Source organism: Glossina fuscipes, unplaced genomic scaffold, assembly GCF_014805625.2.
Source record: "Glossina fuscipes isolate IAEA_lab_2018 unplaced genomic scaffold, Yale_Gfus_2 61535, whole genome shotgun sequence".
In the NCBI taxonomy this organism is placed as follows: Eukaryota; Metazoa; Arthropoda; class Insecta; order Diptera; family Glossinidae; genus Glossina; species Glossina fuscipes.
Genome location: NW_024003747.1, coordinates 303,033 through 312,296, shown reverse-complemented (window position 1 = coordinate 312,296; position 9,264 = coordinate 303,033). Strand labels below are relative to the sequence as shown.

The following is a 9,264-nucleotide window of genomic DNA, read 5'->3' as shown; positions in this document are numbered from 1 at the left end:
GTGAAAATTAAAGATATTAGTTTTGAGAAAGTGTGTGGAAGTGATTTCGCCAGTGAAAAATATGCTCACTCAAGGAATCAAATCTACAAATAGTGTCTAAGAATCTCGACGATGACATGAAAGATTCCGCATAATGGTAACAATTGCCTAAGCTAGTAGCACATTGGTCTGTTTATTTTTTTTGTGTGATCCCTGCATTCATGATGAGTAAAAGCCGTACACACACATACAGAAGCAAAGTTTTTCTCTTAAAATTGAAAGCAGAAGCAAAGTTTTTATCTCAAAATTGAGAACAGAAACAAGCTTTTTCCTCTTAAAATTGAAAGCAAAAGCAAATTTTTTTTCTCTTAAAATTGAAAACAGAAGTAAGGCTTTTTCCTCTTAAAGTTGAAAACAGAAGCAAAGTTTCTTTCTCTTAAAATTGTTCAAGATTAAGATATGTCCAAACGAGGCAAAAATGAAATAAACAAAAAAAAAGAGGAAGCGAAATGAAGCCAGGGCAATTGTGCAAAATGTTCAATTAATCAAATATATCTAAGGTTTATAATTAAGTTACATGATTCAATAAACTGTATTAAACCGAAAAGTGACTGAAGAAAAAATGTAATGATCGCTGATACTTACATGTACGTTTATTTAGTAAATGAAAGAAAAATAGTTAAATAAAAATGTGCAGCGGGCAATAAAAGAAATTCTTGTAAGAAAATTGTACTCAAGAAGAAAATCTGAAAACAAAGGAGTTTTATTTTTAACATTTGAAGAGGTTTGGCGTCAGTGAATAACGTTGCGGCGAGCTAAAGGTATCTGAATATATGTTTTTGGCCGCGTTTGCAACCTATAATTCGCCACGGGATAACTACGAACCAAATTGTGTTCCCGTGCCTCATCACCCTCTTCAACCACAGATTTATGCCACGTCTCATCAGCAGCGAACAGCACATATCAGCAGCGACTATCACAGAGGCCGCCAGCACTACAGCGGGGGTCACGACGTCATTTGGGAGAACCAACACATATTAGTCAGGTACTTACCTTTCCCTTTTGTTTTGTCCCGAACTTCCTGTGAGCCACAATGAGCTGCTAAGGCCGAACATGCACTGCTGTAGCAGGAGTGCGATGTAGGGGGCGTGCACGCGTGGGGGAACCGTATGGGGATATAGGACAAATACAGACGGACTCACTCTAGACGGGCGAACGACAGACTACCGACATAAAATATTTTCTCTTTTTGTGCGCTTTTTTCTTTCTTTGTCATGCGGCTCAGAAAGCTAAGCCTCATAATATTAAATCGCTCTACCGACAAGCAGAGCTAGAGCCGTTAAAAGGATCATGGCAATTAAAAATCTCTCGTATAAAGAGGTAAAAGAGAATTTTTCCGCAAATTATTTCGAATGTCTTGACGACATCTCTTATGACGACAACTTCCCTCCATTGGGGAAGGCGTCTGCCATTTCGACCAAGGATGATAATCAAAACGCCAACAAAATTTTAACCAAAAGTAAATATAATGATGTCGTCAAAAGGAAATCGGTTCCTTCAGTTTACCCACCAAGCCTTCTCTCAATTCACCTTCCAAGCCGTCTGAAACAAGTCTTCGGCGTCCAATAATTGCAAACCACTATTTGCGGTCCTCAGAACTTGAAAGATTAATGCTCGCGATTCGTGAAGGTATCCGTCCAATGATCCCTCATAATCTTATTAAAGAATTTGAAGAAAAAATGTCTGTCTGGCCCTTTTCTTGTCCCGTTCAAACACCCAGTACTACGAGGAAATCCGCTGGGGTTCTTTCTCAAGTTTCAACATGATATCCTTTTTACAATATAATATTCAAAGTTCAATATTCAAACCTATCGTTTTTGGATTTTCTTAAACTCAAACAAGGTTGATTTCTGCATCTTAAGTGAAGTTTTTCTGAAAGATGAAAATTGTTTTGCAATTCAAACCCTTTTCTGTATCTTCTTTTAATTCCTGGGAAATCAAAATTCTTTATAGACTCATGAGTGGTCACGCTTATGACAAAGTTTATTTAAAAGTGATTCGTGCTATACCATGTGATGTTTGTGAAGTTTGCAATGTTGTTGACTCTGCTGAGCATCTAATCTTCAGATGTCACAGGCTTGATGGCATTAGAGATTCCTTCAGCTTCTTCAAGTTATATGGCTGTCTCCTCGATCTCTTTGCAGCAAAAAATGTACGTCATCTCGGGGAACTAACTTGTTTTTTTCCTCTTCTTTCCTTTTTTGCTTTTTCTTTTGTTTTTGCGTTCAATCATCTTCTATTACCACAGCATTCCTTTTCGTTTTCAGCCAAAGTTTGCAACACTGTTTGATTTTCAAGAACTCAACAAGCACAATTACACACACACACACAATTACACTTAACATGCTGGCTCCAGTTATTACGGCCGTTCTTTTCTTTGTTACGTTTTGTACATAATTGTGACCAAAAATCACGACAGTTTATTATCTGGACATATAAGCCACAAATCTATTGGCTTAGTCCATCTCCATTCAACATGCCGAAAAAAAAAAGATCCAAAAAGCACATGTATGTGCAAATATTGCTGATCTGTACATTTAATTGCTTTAAATACGCCTCTCTATGGTTTGCTTTTACACCAAACTCATGACTAGACCTTAAAGCTTGGTCTAGACAAGCGATCAAGGTTTTAACTATTTTTTATGATGCCTTCAAATATAGAAAAAATCGATTAATTACCCTAAAATTTCAAAAAAAAAATGCAAACGTGATTGAAGTGTAGCCGAGCAATAAAAACACATTATTTGCAATTATTACAATATGTACGATGTGGTACATAGTCGATATATCTGCTCTTTTTCATAATCAAGTATTTCGTGCAAGTTAGTGATCAACTCGTGTCGAACATGATATTTTTTTTGTTAAACTTAAGAGTGAATCACAAATCCTATTTAATTTGACATGTTTGGCAAACATAAGACATATGATCCAATTCCCTACACCTTCCTATTTGCAAATATTATAGATTTATTCTTACGTCTAAATTATTCATAAACGATTATTTCCATACCAAGGACAAAAAGATAAAAACAAATTGTATCCACCGCATCACACATTACATTGAATTTGTCACTTGCTGGTAGTGCGTGCAGACATGCCAACAATTTCAAGTACAAGTACTTTAGCATTGAAATCTCTTAGGTTCAGATCGTGTCGTTTGTTAGCTTTAGTATTTCCGTAAGCCCTGAGTAGAATATTTCGCGCTTGAATAATGTTGATTTTTATTAAGTTTTGTATTAATTTTAAGTAATACTGCTCTATCGGAGTAGGGAACTAATTGTTCAATGAATTTCTCGTACTTTTTAGATACAATACTACCAACTCCAGGTTTATGTTGATTCGTATTGTTACCAGAATAGTACATCTTACAGGTTGTGGCTTGAAATTGTTCAGACTTCGACCACCACGTGTCGCTTACGCCAAGAACATTAATGTTTAGGTGTTTCATTCCTTGGACTTTGTTGTGAAATTTTCCTGCTTCATACGTTCTGCCTTGCAATATTTAACGTATTTTTAGTTTTAGGGATTCTTAGCACTCTCATATTACCGGAATTCGAAAGCCGTGTTTTCATTGTTATTTGCATGCGATTGTTTAGGAATAGATACTTCAGCGATCTCCCGTTGCGTTCTGAAAGGTGTACGTTTTCCTTACGCTTATGCTGTCGACAAATTACATTGATTCATTCGACTTCTAAATACAAAAAGGTGTCCTAACAAGTTCACGAGTTTCAGTGTCCATTTTATTCCTCATTGTCACCTAATTACGCGCATCGATATTTGCATGTCATCCATGTTACTCATCTGAATTGTTCTTAGCTTTAATGCTTATCCTCGACCTTATCAGCTTTGATATCCATGTTTAGTTATAATGTTTAGGATACCAGGTAGAAAAATAATGCTAGCCTAGCTAACACGTCCACAATTTGCGGGCAGGTATTTAAGGTTCACTTTACGGCCAACATTGCCTATTCCTGTTTGCTTTAGGTGTTCATAATCTATTTAAAACTTATTACATACGAAAATGTGTTTTTTTTTTTTAAATTTACTTAAATACACATATTTAAATTAACTCGGCATTCTTTATAAATTGTGTGACTTTCAAGCAATGGCTCTCTAGTAGCTGTTTAAATGAAGTAATCTTTTAACCATGCAATAAGAAAATTCTTGTATTTATTGTACGTACGTAGAATTCCCTCATATAATTTGGCAATTAAGAAAGTTCTCACATAACTATCAATAATATTATTGCATTGATGCATGATTATTTATTCACCTTTTAGGAGACAATTGATTATCGCCAAGAGGCCACTCAAGCACCGTCATCACCAGTTTTCCAATACTTCCTCTTAAATTTTCCATTACAATGCATTAATAATTAAAGGAAACGCAAAAAATGAGAGCACAGTAAACAGTAGCAAGCATTTTAAAATGAAACGAATAGAAAATTATGTAGAATATGACAATTGAAAAAATTAATACAGTTAAGGACCGTGTTCAAATTTTTAGGTTTTTATTACAAAAAAATCTGATTATTACATATTCCTTTTTACAGATTTTCCATAAAAATGAACGTTAAGAGTTCTGTGATAATATATTGTTAGCGATTAATTCATACAATTGATGTCTTCTTCATCGTTATATTAAATTATCTCTTTCATTCCTGTATTCCAAATCTTCCTTTCTTTTATGCTCATATATGGACATATAAAAAGATCAGGTATATAAAAAGTTTTACTTTTAGTATTTACGTAACTTTTATGTAAATTTTTGTGCGAGTTACAAGTTTAAGCGTTATTTATATTTTTTGGATTGTTATGTTTATAAACTTGGTTGCAGCAATTCTCTAACTTGTTCACCCAACTGCCTCAATTATGATGCCTCCACACAAACATCAACATCATCATCTTCACAAGTTGCCTGGCGTACTGGAGAATCCAAATGTTCTCCCCCCAATTTTTCGCGGACGTAAATGTTGTGTAGCGCGGCACAAATGTTTGTGATTCTTCCAAGGTTCTTTGGGCTCTAGCAGCCCTTTCACTCTTCCTGTAGAATACGCCAGCAACCTAGAGAAATGTTTAATGTTACTCACCTTGCAACGGATTTCCTTCTATTTTATTTAGGGGACCCGTCGAACTTCGGTAAGCTGTCATCAGCCAAGGCTCTAGGGTGTACTCACTATCATATTAGAGAGATTTAGAAGTTTTGTTTCCAACTCTTGTAATATTTCTGATACAATGGTCTCTGCAGAACAGTCATTAGAAACCTGCGGACGCCAACAGCTCTAATGTCATGGCTAAGCGCAACAACGGTGGTATATATGTACTCCTCATATCGCCGGTCATACCAATTTTCTCCAGAATGTAATGAAAAGGCGCTTTGGTAACGGAGAACTTCTGCATATACCTACATGCAACTCTACAACACATATTTATACGTCGTTTGTAAACATTAGAAAACATGTACTTACACGCAAAGCTTTTCTCGCCCATCTCGTGGCAATTCTTTCTTCTGCGTCGCGGTTGTCATTTTTCTCCCCTTCAATGAACAAGCATAAGAACTTACGACACGTTGCGCTGGAAACTGGTCACATTAGTCAACGTTACTTAATTTTGCTCGATATTTAAAAAGAAAAATGAAGATTTTACCATATTTGTTCTCTTTTTTGAGTATTCACAAATATAATTTCGGACACACTTTATATTTTTAATTTTTTTTAAATTTTGAATTAATAATTCATTCTAACAGCTGTTTATGTTTTTCTTTTTCAACTGTTTTTGCAAATGCAACGCTAAAAGAGTGAGAGAGCCCATTTAGCAACAATCGCCAATAAATTTGTCAACATGAGTAGACTCTATTGAAGACCACGCTTATTAAGGCTGTAGCAAAAAAAGGCAAATAAAGCTCTACAAAGTTTACACTCTTGTCTTTTACTGCAACTCGTTAAGAGACGAAAGTGGGGTAAGAGGTGATGAAATAAGTAGAAATGTTTACCTAAAGGTATGATCAAGTTGAGCAGATTTGAACTTTTTCAATATGAATAAAATATTTATATATAATTGTGATGATTTTATGTAGTAAATGTTAAAGGTGTAAAATTTCTCAGATCTTGACAAGATTTGCAAATGTAGAGGCACTCCACACATGAGCATACCTAGAAAACCATTGGACAAAGCAGAATAGCAATGCTTGGCTGCACGGTAAGCCACACAAAGAAATATTAAAGCACCAAAAAAGCTACATATTTGTAATTTTTTTTTCAGCTGATACTAGATACCCTCTTGAGCCTTGGTCGATGACACTATCGAATTTTGCAGATCTTCTAAAAAAAAAATAGAACAAAATCCATTGCAAGGGGAGGAATACTTAATATTTCGAATATCTACAGCTTTTGAACATTCTTCTAGGTCGCTGGCGTATGTTACAAGAAGAGTGAAATGGCTGGTACAGCCCAAAGAAGGTGGGACGAAGTGAAAGGATATCACTTCAGGACTCCAGGCGATCTATAATGATGACAATTTTGATGTTTTTGTGAAGGCACCTGATTTGAGACCGCTGGATGAGCAAGTTTGAGGAAGTTTATAAACATAACAACCTTAAAAATATAAATATTGTTTAAACTTGTAACTGGTACAAAAATTTACATAAAAATTAAATATATACTGAAAGTAAAACTTTTTATATGTTCATATATGGGTATAAAAGAAAAAGAAATGTGGCATATAGGAATAGAAGATAAAATTTAATTAACGATGAAGAAGACATCAACTGTATGAATTAATCACTAACATATTATCACAGGATTGTTAACATTCATTTTTATGGAAAATCTGTAAAAATAAATATGCAATAATTAACCCTTTCTGGAATAAAAAACTTGCAGGCGTGAACACTAGATTTAACATTATTACTTCTTTTGATTGTCAAATCCTACATAATTTTCTGCTCATTTCATTTGCATGCTTGTTCTTGTTTACCATACGTAGTTTGTACAAAACAAATAAACGTCAACTTGGCTCTCATTTTTTATGTTTCTCTTAGTTATTAATGCATTGTAATGGTAATTTTAAGAAGAAGTATTGGAAAGCTGGCAACGATGGTGTTTAGATAGCCTCTTGCAAATAATTAATTATTTCTTCTAAAAAATCCAGGCGATAATCACGACGAGGATCGCCCGCTGACGTGATTACCGCCCTGAGTTCAGTGCAGAGACAGCCTGGAAAGTCAGCAAGAAACGGAAGCACGCAAACACTCAAACCTGGTCAGTACTAAAAATGTAGCTAAGGGAAGTGAGGCAAAATCTAAGGAAAACAAATGCACTACATATGACACATAGTAGATCAAACTACGTAACGTAAAGGTAAATTAAAACTGCCGCATAAGACGGAAGCAATCATTATCTAGAAAACTGGAGACATAAGCTATAATGACATACTGAAAAAAATCAAAAGCGATAGCAACCTCAAAAAAATTGGTTATAACGCAAAAAAGATCCGGAAGACACGAAACGATAACATGCACTTAGACATTTGGAAGGTCCTCAAGCTCGGTAAATTTTCGTTAAAACCAGTTAACAAAAATATGACAAACATATTTGCCTCCACATTCAAGCACCATTGCAAACTCGAAAACCAAGATAGGAAATCCAGTAATCAACAATATTGTAAAATAAATAGACTCTAAACAGTAAAATTAATTTTACGAAACGTATGTAATCGGAGCCAGTGTGGACGCAAGGAGACAAGCAAAGAGGAGATTTTCTTTTGTTTCTGGGCGTTTTATATATTCTTCTATAATTAGTTTTTTTTTGGGTTTGTTTTCTCCATTAATATATGTGCAATATTCTCGGAATTCAGAATTTCTATGGTTGGCGGTGCTGTTTGGTAAAATAGAATTAATTTTGAATAAAAGGGTTCTGGAAAAAAAGTAGCACAGAAAAGGATTCCAGAGGAAGATGTGACAGGATCGCCATGTGAAGGTGTTGCGCGCAATTGCTATGTGGTGACATTACGTAAATGCAAAGTATCATGCGATATCGCTCCACTTTAATTCTTTATCTGTTATGCATTATTTTCATTTTATTTATGAAGAATATATATATACATATATAGCATAGGCATTCATTACATTAATAATATTAGTGTAAGCATTTATTGCAGGCATAACTGAAATCACACTATTTTGATTTAACGCTACAACAGGCATTTTATTAACCTTATTTTTACTATATAAGAACATTTTAAATAATAAAATCAAAAGGGTGTGAAGTTATATTTAAATATAACTAGCAAAGACACAAACTAAAATTTTTTACAGAGCTCTGTAAAGCCGTTAACAGAATTCAGTTAAACGAAGTCTCGGAGGGATTTAAATCAAAATACAAGTAAAATAGAAGTTTTTGCAAATTTTTTTGCAAATTCTTATAAACAAAACATGACTTTATGTAAATTAACTAATATTCGAAACCAAAACTTTTTTACACTATGCCATAAATGAGGTTGATAAAGCGAAAGTTTATGGAGCTACTGTGACCAAACCATGTCCCTTGAAAAAATGAAACCAGCACAGAGTGAATCCTCTATTAATAGCCTTTCCAACGGTGTGCGGGTTGTATTAAGTTTTGCCCCAAAAATTTTTTTATGGGACTTTGAAAATTACCATACTTAACATAATGCGGGCTAACATATAAGCAAACTTTGAAAGACCACTGTGGGCAAACCATGCTCTTTGAAAACATGAAACTAGGACAGAATGAATCCTCTATTAATAGCCTTTCCAACGGTGTGCGGGTTGTATTAAGTTTTGCCCCAAAAATTTTTTTATGAAACTTTGAAAATTTCCATACTTAACATAATGGGGCCTAACATATAAGCAAACTTTGAAATGTCGCTGTGGGCAAACCATGCCCTTTGAAAAAATGAAACTAGGACAGAATTAATCCTCTATTAATAGCCTTTCCAACGGTGTGCGGGTTGTATTAAGTTTTGCCCCAAAAATTTTTTTATGGGACTTTGAAAATTTCCATACTTAACATAATGGGGGCTAACATATAAGCAAATTTTAAAAGACCACTGTGGGCAAACCATGCCCTTTGAAAAAATGAAACTAGGACAGAATTAATCCTCCATTAATGGCCTTTCCAACGGTGTGCAGGTTATATTAAGTTTTGCCCAAAGAGATCATATATGGGACTTTGAAAATTTCCATACTTAACATAATGCGGACTAT

At 34.6% G+C, this 9,264-nt stretch overlaps 1 long non-coding RNA gene across 1 annotated transcript; it reads left to right on the top strand.

Moving 5' to 3' along the window:
• The first annotated feature begins 5,840 nt into the window (after positions 1-5,840).
• Positions 5,841-6,685, top strand: LOC119643692. The gene is made up of 3 exons (XR_005248380.1): positions 5,841-6,036; positions 6,115-6,236; positions 6,300-6,685. It is a non-coding gene; the product is annotated as an uncharacterized LOC119643692 (long non-coding RNA).
• Positions 6,686-9,264: the final 2,579 nt, after the last annotated feature.